Source organism: Hyperolius riggenbachi, chromosome 1 (genome assembly GCF_040937935.1).
Source record: "Hyperolius riggenbachi isolate aHypRig1 chromosome 1, aHypRig1.pri, whole genome shotgun sequence".
Classification (NCBI taxonomy): Eukaryota; Metazoa; Chordata; class Amphibia; order Anura; family Hyperoliidae; genus Hyperolius; species Hyperolius riggenbachi.
This window is the reverse complement of record NC_090646.1, coordinates 230,590,353-230,604,627: the sequence shown is the minus strand read 5'-3', so window position 1 is coordinate 230,604,627 and position 14,275 is coordinate 230,590,353.

The following is a 14,275-nucleotide window of genomic DNA, read 5'->3' as shown; positions in this document are numbered from 1 at the left end:
AGACACACCCTGTATGTCTGGGTTAGCTCTAATCTTACACAAAAAAAGGCTCAAGGGAGAGAGCAAAGATTAGGGGGGAGAGGGGACAAACCTGTCGGGTGCCATTTCATATGTCAAATGTGTCTGAGAGGACTCCATTGGCCTTGACTTTAGCATTAGGGTGGGAGTATGAAGTCAATATACGCTTGTGCATTTTGCCCCCCAGTCCCACATGGCGTAGGGTGCATTCTATGAAGTCCCAGTCCACCCTATCAAATGCCTTTTCAGCATCAGTAAAGAGTAAAAGCGTGGGGGTGGACTGGGACCTCACCCAGTGCAAGATGTTTAGGGTGCGGATTGAGTTGTCCCTAGCCTCCCTTCCCATTATAAACCCAACCTGGTCGGGGTAAACCAGCTTTGGTAGCAGAGGAGTGAGTCTATTGGCTAACATCTTAGCATACAGCTTAAGATCTACGTTTAGTAGCTAGATGGGCCTGTAGCTTTGACATAGGGAAGGATCCTTTCCCTCTTTAGGTAGCACGGAAATATGAGACTCTAACATCTGGGGGGAGAACCAATTCTTGTCTAGAGGTTAATCTGTGATTGCGTTAAAGGCATTCAGCATATGTGTGGACATAGTACCCCCAAAAGTCTTATAGTATTCCGGGGTGAACCCGTCCGGTCCAGGTGATTTGCCCGAGGGGATTTGTGACATAGCTATTCTTAGCTCATCTAACGTGAAGGGGTCTTCTAATTCTTCAGATTCAGGACGGGAGAGAGAGGGTAAATTAGATTCTTTAAGGTAAGACATAATCTGCTTCCAGTGGGCTAGCCTCGACCCAGGTCCCTGGGAAGTTGGAAGATTGTATAACCCAGCATAGTATTCTTTGAACAATCTAGAAATATCTTCGTATTTATGATGTAGAACAGAGCATTTATCTTTGATGCTAGATATATAATTGGATGTTTGCTGCGTCTTTAGGGCTCTGGCCAGCATGGAGCCACATTTATTACCAAATTCATAAAAGGTGCATTTGCACCTATCCCCAGAATAGCGCACCTTATGAAATAGTAGGTCTTTGAGGGAAGATCTCTCCTTAGTGAGAGCCTCTAAAGTTGCAGGGGTTCTGTCATTTTTATGTTTCAACTCCAGATCCCTGATACGTAGTAGTATCTCATTAATTTCTTTCTCCCTGATTTTCTTTCTTTTAGCCCCTTCCCTAATTAATATTCCTCTCATGAAGCATTTGTGTGTTTCCCAGACTACTAGTGGGGATATGTCATCTTGTGCATTAATCCTAAAGAACTCCTCGAGTTCCCCCTTAAGTTTCTGAACTATTTGCTTATCTTTAATCAGGGAGTTGTTTAAACGCCAGAGAGCAGGGCCTCTTCTATTATCCCTCAGAGCAAGGTTCACCCAGACCGGAGCATGATCAGACAATGACATATTGAAGAGGAGGATATGGACAACAGATTTTGTGAGATAAATAGATAGTCAATCCTAGTGTAAGAATTGTGCGGAAATGAGAAAAAGGTATAGTCCTTCACTGTGGGGTTGTGAAGCCTCCATACGTCCACCAATTGTAGGTCGTGAAGCAGCGATCTACACTTGCGGAGTAATTTTCCAGACATAGGTGTTTCTTGAGAGGATGCGTCAAGTATAGGATCTAATGCTATGATTACAAGCCTGTTGCCCTGACATCATTGGTCATGAAAGCATTCGAAAAACTGTTAATGGCTTATCTGAAATCTATCACAGATCCCCTGCTGGACTCTCTGCAATTTGTCTACAGGCCTAATAGATCCGCAGATGATGCCGTAAATATGTGTATGCATTATGTACTACAGCATCTAGACACCCCAGGAACCTACACCAGGATTTTATTTATAGATTACAGCTCTGCATTTAATACCATAATGCCATCTCTGCTACACAGCAAGCTCTCCCAGCTACACATACCTGAATCCATCTGCAAATGGATAACCAATTTCCTAACCGATAGGAGACAGCGTGTTAGACTTGGTAAACACACATCAAGCTCTCTGACCATCAGTACTGGGGCACCCCAGGGCTGTGTGCTTTCCCCACTGCTCTACTCACTTTACACCAATGACGGCATCTCCACAAATCCATCTGTTAAGGTTCTGAAGTTTGCAGATGACACAACAGTAGTTGGTCTCATACAAAACAGGGATGAATCTGCATACAGGCATGTGGTGGGACAGCTTTCCTCCTGGTGCAGCAGCAACAACTTGGAACTAAATGCTCTCAAAACCATGGAGATGATAATAGACTTTAGGAGATCTCCCCCCCCCAGCACCTCCCCTTAACCATAAATAAATCCACAATAACCCAGGTAGAGTCATTCACGTTTCTTGGGTCCACGATCTCACACAACCTAAAATGGGATAACGATACGGCCACTATTGTCAAGAAAGCGCAACAGAGGATGTACCATATACGGCAGCTGAAAAAGTTTCACCTACCTCAAAATGTAATGGTGCAGTTCTACACTGCAATTATTGAATCCACCATACCATCATCTATGACTGTATGGTTCAGCTCCTGCTCAGCATTAGAAAAGGGGAGGCTGCAGCGCATCATCCGAACAGCGGAAAGGATAATTGGCTATAGCTTACCTTCCCTGCAGGATCTTTACGCTAGCAGGTGCAGAAAAAGAGCAACCAAAATTGCCTCTGACCCCTCTCACCCAGCTCACTCCATCTTTCAGCGCATGCCTTCAGGAGTAAGATTCCGGTCAATCGCTACCAAAACCTCCAGACACAGGAACAGCTTTTTTCCTCAAGCGGTAGCCATACTTAATGCTGAACCACGTTAGAGCTGCTAGGACTTGATAGTAATCAGCACAGAACTGTAAATAAACAATTCTCACATTGCTTACTGCCACTATACTTATAATGTCCTTGACTTGTAATATACACACTGTCTGTCCTTGTATTGTTTTTGTTTGTGTTTGTTAAGCAACTGCCAAGACAAATTCCTTGTAGGTGCAAACTTACTTGGCGAAATAAAATTGATTCTGATTCTGATTCTGATTTAGGTCTCCTCCTAGTATTATATTTCCCTCAGCAAAGGACTTTAGCTTGTGTAGGAGGGTCTGCAAGAAGGTTACTTGTAGAGAGTTAGGCGCATATAAAGAGCCAATTGTAATATTTTGCTCCAGCAGCGTACCCTTAATGATATTAAATCTTCCGGAAGGGTCACAGTATTCCTCCATTAAGATGAAGGGAGTATCTCTAGAGATTAGAATAGCTGTTCCCTTAGTCTTGGTGTCCTATGGAGTACTAAAGAAAGCTGACCTGTAATATTTGTTAGACAGTTTCGGAACACGAGGGAGCTTAAAGTGGATTTCCTGAAGGAAGACTACATTGGCTCTCTCTTTATGGCATAATCGTAGGACAGAAGCTCTCTTTTCAGGAACATTCAAACCCCTGATGTTTAGAGTCAGAAATTTAAGTGACTGCTGAGTCATAAAGCAGTAACCGCCCCCCGAACACCTCACCCCACCGCCCTAGATAAAAGTAAGAAGTAAAGTGAGATAGAAGAAAACAGCATAGATAGGTAAGAACAGAGTAAATAATAAGCACGAATATACGTGTAAGAGGCCACATATAACATCTACGTGCAGTATGAACCATACTTCACTCACCTTCAGACCATAGGTCTGCAATATGAGGAAATGATTCCTATAGCTCACTGGGGATAAAACAACCCAGTGACTAATTGGCACTAAGCCCTGGGGTGTAGAGACCAACCAACAGGGATCGGCGTACCCTTCCCTCCCAGGTACCCATGTGCATGCAGTAAAGTTGAACATTATAATTTATATTACAGAACAAAAGAATATATTAATAACAATCTCCCTCCCTTATACAGAGCCCCCGCATTAAGCAATGCCTGGTCCACATAGGAGGTAAGTATGCCCCCCAGCTACACCTCTATTTCCACTCTGAGGCTGCGAACTGAAGGATAGGGTATCTAGGCTCTCATCGGGGCATAAAAAACTGAGACCTATAAATTCAGTTCAGATCCCCAGGAATGTCAACAACTAGCTAATAATTATCTATGGCTGGGCCTCCATTGCTGTATGAGGTAAATATAACTTCCTCCCTGTATCCTTACTTGGACAACCCCCCGTCCCAGCCACCCCACACAGCTAGGAACCTAGAACCGGCCCCCCAAGCCAGCCACACAGTCCCCCCCCCCTTTCCCCCACATACCTCACATGATATATACTCAAATGCAGTTTTTATACAATCTATCGTACATGGTGCATATTCACATTTAAAGAGGCAGTACTAAGTAAGTTTGAGGGTAATCTGCCCATTGGGCCTAAAAAGAGCATAGAGTCCTTTCATAACAGCACAGGAGGGACTGCATGGTCCGGGAGGGGAGCCCGAGGAGCCATCATCACATGGAGGGGGAACAGGGCAGGGCCACCCAGACAGGAGGCCCTTCCGTAGCTGCAACTCAGCTCCAAATGTCACAGATAGGGTTGTACCAAGCACTTCTGAAGAGCAGTTGCAGCTGAGGCATATTCTTGTGGAGCAAAGGCAGTGGACTGTGAAAAAAGAGTAAAGTCTAGTTCGATGCGGGGGTAGAAAAGGGTAACATAAGAAATGTCACAGTACTCACATCTGGCCCATCTCATTGAGGCCTGCGTTCACGTTGAGGACGGGCCGCTGGTAGGCCATCTGGGTCCCATTCCGGAACAGCTACAGTGGGCATTTCAAGTTCTTTAAAGAAGTCAGGCAGCTCACGCGGATGTCGCAGTATAAAGGAGCGGGTCCCCTTTTCCGCAATTAGCTGGAACGGGAAGCCCCAGCGATATGTCGCACCCTCCTGTTGAAGTGCTTGTATCAGTGGCTTTAGGGCCCGGCGCTAAGATAAGGTAGAGGGGGCCAAATCTTGATATAAGGAGACCTGTGCCCCCTCAAAGCTCACAGGGCCATGGGCGCGTGCTGCTGCCATAATCCGCTCTTTATCCTGGAAGTTGTGCAGTCTGCAAATGATGTCCCGAGGGGGGGCTTGTTCTTTAGGCATGGCCCGAAGGGCCCTATGCGCTCGGTCCATCTTCAGTTTGTGATCTTCCGGGCGATTTAGTAAGCCATTAAACAAGGCCCTCATTGATGCAAAAATGTCGTCCGCCTGGATCGATTTTGGGACACCGCGAACGCGGATATTATTCCTGCGCCCTCTATTCTGTAGGTCTTCGAGGTTCACCCGTAGGGTTTGGGTGTGAGTGCGTTGAGTGACTCCCTCTGCCTTCAAACGAGCCAATTCAGCGTGCAGCTCTGTTATGTCGTTTTCGGCGGCTGTCACGCTGTCTGCTAGGCCCGAGATGTCCGTGCGGATCGCTGCTATTTCGGAGCGAGTGGAGGTAACTATGCGCTCGGTCTGCTCATCTAAATCTTGCTTCGTAGGCAGGCTGCGAAGATATTTCCATATGTCTTCAAGGTTAGTGAGAGCAGCCGGACCAGCTTTACTTGGGCCCGCTGCCTGTGCAGCATCCACCATCTTGGGTGTTTCCTACCCGGTATTCTGCGCCTGAAAGTATCTAGTGAGCGGGCGTTGAGATGGAGTCTGTGACTTCTGGTTGGCTTGTCCACCCTTATTCTTCTTTTTCTTACCCCTCTGGGTGCTCATGAGGGGAGAGAGAGAGGCTTAGAAAGGCTTAGAAAGCACACGAGGCTGGGAGCTCAGGAGAACACGTCCTCACTCCTCCATTGCTGGCTCCGCCCCTTCATATGTACCTTTTTTTAACAGGTTTATGGGCTGTGGCAGGTGTAATTGTGGGACTTGACATACAGAGAGTGCATTTGGGAGATGTGTAACTTCATATTGTTAAGGTTTATAACATCTATGATTTAATCATTATTGTTCCGTTTTTTTTTTATTACTGTCACTAATAGTCGCTGGTAGCAAACCTGAAGTGATAATAAAAACTAAAGAGGAGGGGGATCGGCACTGCAGAGATACATTTATTGTCCAAAGTGAGGCTCAGTACATGAAGTGACAAGTATGCCACAGCTATACAATAGACAAACGTACCATTGCTGCGAGGTGTGGTGGGTGCAGTGGGTGCTGGGCACTGAACACCTGATGGCCGTTTCACGCTAGATTCGCGCTTCCACGGAGGCCAAAGTGCGGGTTGCAACATAGCCAGGCATAAAAAGGCTTTGGGGGAGGCAACCGGCGCAACAGCACTGTCGAAATCCGCCTATTTCCGATTTTAATGGCCAATAACGCTGTGGAACGCATATGCGTTCCACCTGCATGTCCTGGTTCCTATGTCATTTCCTCCTTATGGTATGGCGAGCAGACCACACTTATTAGGTGGCTGCTATTGCCAATTGCAAACGACAGATACCAGTTGGAGGATCAGCGCCATCTAGTGACTAAAAATAAAGTGACATGTGCAAAATTTTAACTTTCACAAATCCTTTGTGTGGTATAAAGACTGCAGGTGCAAGCTGCAGATAAATACAGTGCAAAGTGCAAATACTAAGTGCAAATTCCCGTGCAGGTATCTCTAGGATTGGGGCATAATTATATAAAAATTTATATTTTTTTATATATAAAAAAGTGAAGGAAGGGAAGAAAAAACCTTTATCTTTAATCAACATTAACCATTAAAGGTAATTGAGGCGGGGTTAAAAATTATGTACTACATCATACATGAGGGGAATGAGAGAAGGAAGTGTAGCCTCGCTAGACCATGTGTGGTAGGACTGTAGTCAGCAATTCATGAATATAGATTACTGGCAAGAGGGAATGGGAAGGGGGGAGGGCTGAAGGACGGCGGGATAGGAAAAAGGGGGGGGGGGCGTCCTTCAGCCCTCCCACCATCCTTCAGCCCTCCACCCTTCCCATTCCCTCTTGCCAGTAATCTGTATTCATGAATTGCTGACTACAGTCCTACCACACATGGTCTAGCGAGGCTACACTTCCTTCTCTCATACCTCTCATGTACGATGTAGTACATCATTTGTAACCCAGCCTCAGTTACCTTTAATGGTTAATGTTGATTAAAGATAAAGGTTTTTTCTTCCCTTCCTTCACTTTTTTATGTATAAAAAAATATACATTTTTATATAATTATGCCCCAATCCTAGAGATACCTACACGGGAATTTGCACTTAGTATTTGCACTTTGCACTGTATTTATCTGCAGCTTGCACCTGCAGTCTTTATACCACACAAAGGATTTGTGAAAGTTAAAATTTTGCACATGTCACTTTATTTTTAGTCACTAGATGGCGCTGATCCTCCAACTGGTATCTGTCGTTTGCAATTGGCAATAGCAGCCAGCCACCTAATAAGTGCAGTCTGCTCGGCATACTATAAGGAGGAAATGACATAGGAACCAGGACATGCAGGTGGAACGCATATGCGTTCCACAGCGTTATTGGCCATTAAAATCGGAAATAGGCGGATTTCGACGGCGCTATTGCGCCGGTTGCCTCCCCCAAAGCCTTTTTATGCCTGGCTATGTTGCAACCCGCACTTTAGCCTCCGTGGAAGCGCGAATCTAGCGCGAAACGGCCGTCAGGCATTCAGTGCCCAGCACCCACCGCACCCACCACACCTCGCAGCAATGGTACGTTTGTCTATTGTATAGCTGTCGCATACTAGTTGTCACTTCATGTACTGAGCCTCACTTTGGACAATAAATGTATCTCTGCAGTGCCGATCCCCCTCCTCTCTTGTTGTAAAATCTATCTGCTCTAGGACCAGAGCATGCAATATACATTCTAGTGAGTGAGGTGTGTTTTTACTGCCTACCCCAGACGACACCAGCTATCCTATACTGCAGTGCCAACTATCCTTCTACTTGTCTACATAATAAAAACTAATCAGATAATCAATTTTCTCTATAGTCCTACGCCTAAGCTCTGTGAGCTCCTTTCTATGTTACGTGCGCTCCTTTTATCATTTGCGCGATGTGAAGTAACGTAACATAGTAGCAGCAGCACTAGGGAAGTATTGCAGTCGCGCTACTTCATGAATCAACCCCTGTATTTAAGGCTCTTTGCACACTTAGCGGTGTCGTTGCAGTGCAACTGAACATATAATAGCATCATAACACGAAACAATTATACTCCTACTAGTAAAAAGACCCGTCCGTTAAAAAACGGGTGCTAGATCACAGCCGCTACCCCCCCCTTCCCCGCAATGCACGCACATATGCGTCCCGCTTGCTTGTTCCCCACCATTGTCTGAAGTATATGCACACAGGGAGCTGCTTGCTTGGCAGTTGGAAAAAGCTGTAATTTCCCACAATCCAATGAGAACCTCTGTGAACCACAGACAGCAAACTGTCCAGCCCTGTGTCCCTGCTCCCCGGCCGCTGTCCTAACTGCCCTGGCTGCGCACATGCTCAGTACAAAAAAACCAGGGTCACAAAGACAGGGAAAGAGGATGACGCAGGGACAGTTAGGTTTTATTGTATACGATTACACTTCCACACTGGTACAAATATGTTGCTGTGTAACGTGTTCCGATGTAGAGAAGCACAGCAAGCAGTGGGTAACCGGCAGATGTATGCAGTACAAGCATAAAGTCCATAGGCTTTATGCTACACCATGGGCTTGATTCACAAAGCGGTGCTAACCTACTTAGCACATCTAAAATCTTTAGACGTGCTAACCAGGGTGCTAAGTAGGTTAATCAATTGAGAAATCCGGTGCTAACCTACTTAGCACCCTGGTTAGCACGTCTAAAGACTTTAGACGTGCTAAGTAGGTTAGCACCGCTTTGTGAATCAAGCCCCATATGTTTTCAAATTAGATAAAAAAAAAACATGAAACAAACTATTCCTGATAGTCACCAGTAATGGACTATCATTACATAAAAAACTGCAACAGTGATTTGTTGCATTGCAGTAGTGACAGGTGGCATTGCAGCCTACTGCTGGGATGCGACTGATCACAACTGTTATGGTTTTTCATGTAATGATAGTCCCTTCCTGGTGACTAACTCTTAACTTATAAACTAACCTCCTTCTACCATTCCCAGTAACCCTAATCTGTGCCTCTGCTAACTCTGTCTGCTGACCCTAACCATTACTAAACGTCCTCTGTGTTGTTCTGCTTCAGCTTCCCAATAACTCTGATTGCTGCAGCACAAGCAACAACAGCATAACGTACATTTCATGTAGACCAATACAAATATATATATATTTTATCACACTGATTCCTCTTTTAGTGTAAGGTCCATGTTGGAAATACTGAAAGGACACAGGCTATGGCCAATTACAACTCATGCTCAACATTCTCCTATATTAGATCCCTATTTCAACACACAATAAAATCCATATTTTTAACACATCTTTTAATGAAAGCTGGACCTAGAAGTTTGCAGGGAAAGGATTTATACCTGGATTCAGGTTGGGGTAGCAACCCGTTTTGTAGCCTGCTTATTGCAAGTAACTACTGCAATAAACACAGGTGACATTAGTTTCATTTATTTTTTTCTCATAGGTTTTTTTTTTTTTTTACATCTGTATATTTTAAAGTGGTAAGAAACTCAGCATTTCTTCTTTGTTCTAAAAGATTATTTATAGCATAAAATCTGCTACTACAAAAAAATTGTAGCAGAACAGCATTCAAACAGTTAAACACAGCACTTTGTTCTTCAGTGGAAAGCTTCTTTTCAGTGGGCAGCTTCTGGTCAAATCAGAAGAGGTGATGACATTATTTTTGTTTACATTCCTTTGTTAGATACAATTAGTAAACCAGCAATGTGCTAAAGCTGAATTGCACTGAGCTGAGAAGCAGAGAGAGGTGAGAAATAATCACTAGATTTTGGTATATAAATACAGCAGCTATGCAATAAAATGCAATGGCAGCTTTCAGAGCAGATAAACTGTACTTTGGGAATTTGTAATTTGTAAACAGACAATATAACTTGTCCACAAAAGCAAACATGGTAACTGAATGCCGAGAATCCAGCATAGGTACAGCAACCACCGACCCCTCTCAACACTCAGCCAGCAATCTGTTCTGTCTGATCACTTTGGCCGAGTGCATTGTTCTCCCCACTTACCCTACATGCCGTGTAACGTCACTCCCATGCCATTCTGTCCCCCCACATAGAACAGAACATGTAGCTTGCTTGCAAGCCACACTCGGTCCTGCAAAGTTGCCCAAGGGATCTAGTCCCAATCCCTGTCGGGTGACATTGATTGAGCGTGTGTACTGGCCTTTGGAGTATGTTATTTTTATTAGTTACCTTCCCAAGATAGTTACTGACATTAATAAGTTACTGACTCTAATATGTTTTATCAGCTTTGCTTTTAAGTCTTCTTTAGTCAACAAAAATAAGGTAAACTTAGGAAAAGTGACCTTGAAAAGAATTTTTATGTATATATATTATATTATATTTATATTAGGAAAAATATGTGATCCCAGCAGGCTCTATGTCTTTCAGCTTTGAATAATTTTACCAGTTAAAAGGAAGGAGCTCATTCTTCTAATCTCCAGTGGAAAGATCTTGGAAAGATGTATTTCTCGAGAAGGATGTTACCTAAGCAAGAGATTTCTTTTTACATTTTGGGGGAAGCAGACAGCTAAATGTAACAGGACAGAGGGCATCAGTGTCATCTGACTATAAGTGGTCCAAGTAGCAATGTCTCAATTTACCAACTGTGTGTCCTCATAAGCAGGCTGCACATTTTGGGACACATCTGGAGTTTGACATTAACAGATTTCACATTTTGACCTCAACTTCTTAGGTTTAGCTTTACAAATGATAAAGGTTGTAAATTATGGAAAAAACCTTTATTGTTTAAACATGGTTTATAACACTGCAGGTTGGTTTCTGGTTTCATCGAGAGGAAAGCTATTAAATAGTATCATTTTACTCTTGTATCCTCTCAATCAATTTGAAAGTCTTATGTATCTAGAGTGCAACTTGAGGTCCCTAAATCAAGAATATGAGATGAGCAAACTACTGCTATTCTGGCACTATTAGCAAGTATCCTCAGACCCCACCCTGATATACACTTTGGTGGCAGCAAACGGCTCCTTTACCACTCTGGACTTTCACACTGGACATTATATATGGTAACTGTCTTAAAGAAAAGTGGTCTTCTGGCAGTCACCATCAACCAGCTATAGTTCAGGTTTAAGTGCAAATGTTGCTCAGTCACATGGTAGTAATGGGAGTGTTTGGGAACTGAAGGATTACACTGACACTTTCTCAGGATACAGTAGCAGGATGAGCAGAGTTCCTAAAAGAGGGCACAAAACTGGGAATCTTCCACACAACATTAATGAAACAGTAATCTGTGAAAGTTATTAAAACATCTCCGAAAAACCTGACTGTGAACAAATAGATGAACTATTTATCCCTAGATCTGTACTAAGGATAAGAGGACATAATCTACGCCTGGAGGAAAGGAGATTGTATCCCTTGTGTAGAAAGGGGTTCTTAACATTGACAGCCGTTAAAATATGGAATATCTTACCACATGAAGTAGTTATGGCAAATTCTATACTTGCATTACAATAGCGTTTGGGTACGTTCTTAGCTTTGAAGGGAAGCCATAGTTATGACTGCAATATCAAGCAAGATGACACCCTTATCAAGTCAGGAAGATGATTTCTGAAGTTGAACTTTAGCATGCATGTCTTTTTTTAACCAAGACAACTATGTAAAATGGAGAAATGCTGCAGTTAATACAATTGGTCATTTTGAATTAAACTCATAGTTTTTCCCCCATTTCTACCATGCACATTTTGAAAGGTCCCAGGGCCCTGTAACAATGGAAAATGTACACAGTTGGCTACAAACTGCATACATAACTTGATGGTGGCTATTCTGCCCTTATTCAGTCAATCAGCAACTAACAAATATATTGTCTGTAACTGGTCTTAAACTGTATGTCTGAAGATCAGTGTAATGTGATTACTTGTAACATCATTTAGACATTCTGAATTTTTTTTACTGCTGAGATCTACCAGTACAGTCCTTTGCTTATTAGACAATTTTTACAAAGTATATTAGTAAAAGGTTGAGTTTTATTCTGCGCCAAGTGGACCTCCAGAGTGCTGTTAAATGCATGATCAGCTCTGTTACCTTTGGATCCATGAGAGGTGTTAATGACCAGGAGTGCTGATTCAGGTTTACATCCAGGCTGACTGATGGTCAGATCACAGGCCAAGAACAGGGGAAATTATTCTAACTTTGCATGTGGCAAAGAAATTAATTTTACATTTGGAAGTTCATTTCCATTCTGTTATATTTTTTTCTTAGCTAAGTCACGGTTAATCAGGTCAAAAGTATGACTTCAAATCATGCTCAGGATAGTGCTAAGATCTTTGAAATTAACCTGGAAACTGGCTAAAAATGATCTCATATAATTTTAATCCATATTCATGTGTTAGAAAGGAAACCAATAAAAAAGGAAATTATGGAGGCTGCCAATGCCTTAGTTATATGTCACTATTTCAGCTGTCATGCTGATCTTTTGACATTAAAACTTTCCTTTACAGAATCAGAATCAGGGCCATTTCTGGGCATGTGGGCAAAGTGGGAGCTGGGGCACTATTGGATTTGTTGGTGTGAGGCTAGCAAAATTGCCACAACCACTGCTTATTGCTTGCACCTTCCCCCATGTGCTCTAGCTCTCCTCCTCTACCTTCTGTAATGCAGAGTTGCATAGCTGCAGGGAAACATGCCATAGCCACCTGTTCTAGCCACTGCTCCTCATCATCTATCTCATGTCTGTCTCTGATGCTTGTCAAAGAGTGTCACATGAAGTGTATTGGTCACATGACAAATGCTGGATATCAGAGCTGGTTATATTATCCTGTCTCTTGTCTCCTCCTCTGATGTTCTCTCACCTTACTTTACCAAAAAAAAGCCAGGTGGACAAGCAAAGGGAAACATTGATTCAGGAGTAGACATTGTAGAGGTTGTAATAACAAGAGAGCCCTTGCTTCTAAGAACTGTATGGCTTTCCTTGGGAAGCAGGATTTGGGGAGAAGGAGTCACAGTGCTGTAGGTTCACAGTGTAAAATTCTGCTGGTGGGGGCATCAGAATATATTTAGAACTAGGACTTATTGTACCATAGTTATGCTCCTGGGGGAAGTCAAAGCAACTGCCCTACCTAGGCATCCATCTAACTGTAGTCATTCCTGCCAGGGGTAGATATGAGAGCCTGATGTTGGCAAATAGTGGCCTTTGCAGGTAGCCATTACATGCTTTCTTGGACCTTGTTACAGTGGGTATATAGCACTAGCACTGGGATGATCAATGTGCCAGTCATTTTTATTGGAATACATTAAAGCTTTCATGGGTGAGATGGTGGTGGCACTTATTATGGGGATACAATGGCTGCATTGGTTTTATGAAGCAGATAATGTTTGCACTTGTTATTGGGGAAACATAACAGCTGCCTTTGTCACGGGAAAAGTATTTTTGAAATTTCCAAACAAGATTTGTGTCTCCAGCATCTGATACCTAAAACATGTGAGAACGATACGCACTATGCACTGGGATATAACCGAATTGGCTATGACTAAGAGCCGGACTGGGCTCAAATCATATCAGACTTATTTTAATTCTCTATGTAGTTTTTATGACTAAATAAAAAGCTGTTGTTGAATTTTTTGGTGAGTTGCGATCCTTCTACTATTATATAATTGGTCTTGGTGTGTAATCATTTTCTTGCAAGTGATTATAGAAAGCCAAAGAATTAGAGTTGAAGTACATATTCTAGCAGGATGTATAATACAGTTAATGATTTTTTAATGGTTAGAAAACAAATTTTACTTTAAGTATGCAAGGGCTGGATGGTTGTATTTCAACAGGGCATTAATACAGGGCAGTAAAACTGTCTTCAGGTTTGAGATGGACTCCAGTACTCCACGCCATACGTAATTCATGCCTGGGAGATAAGTGATGATGGAAGGAAAGCAGTGTCTATAAAAAAAAGGAATGCATGGCATTTCAGTCTTACACTGTCAGGATTAGCCATGAAATTAGACTAGAGTATTTCAGAAGGAAGACGTGATGTGTTGACTTTTCTTACTTTGATGGATATAAAAGCCTTGCCTTAATATAGGTAATAGAGGTATTAGCTAAAGGAACGTGCTTGGACTGGGCTTTTCAAACTAAATTAAGCAACTGATGTACTTAATACATCAATTAATATCAGGTGACAACCATCAAATAATGATAAGTGTAATAATCCCAGTACAGTTGATTGAACTTTAAAAATAAACAATCCAAGCTTATCTGTCCTTCAGTAAATTGCAGCCTTTAGA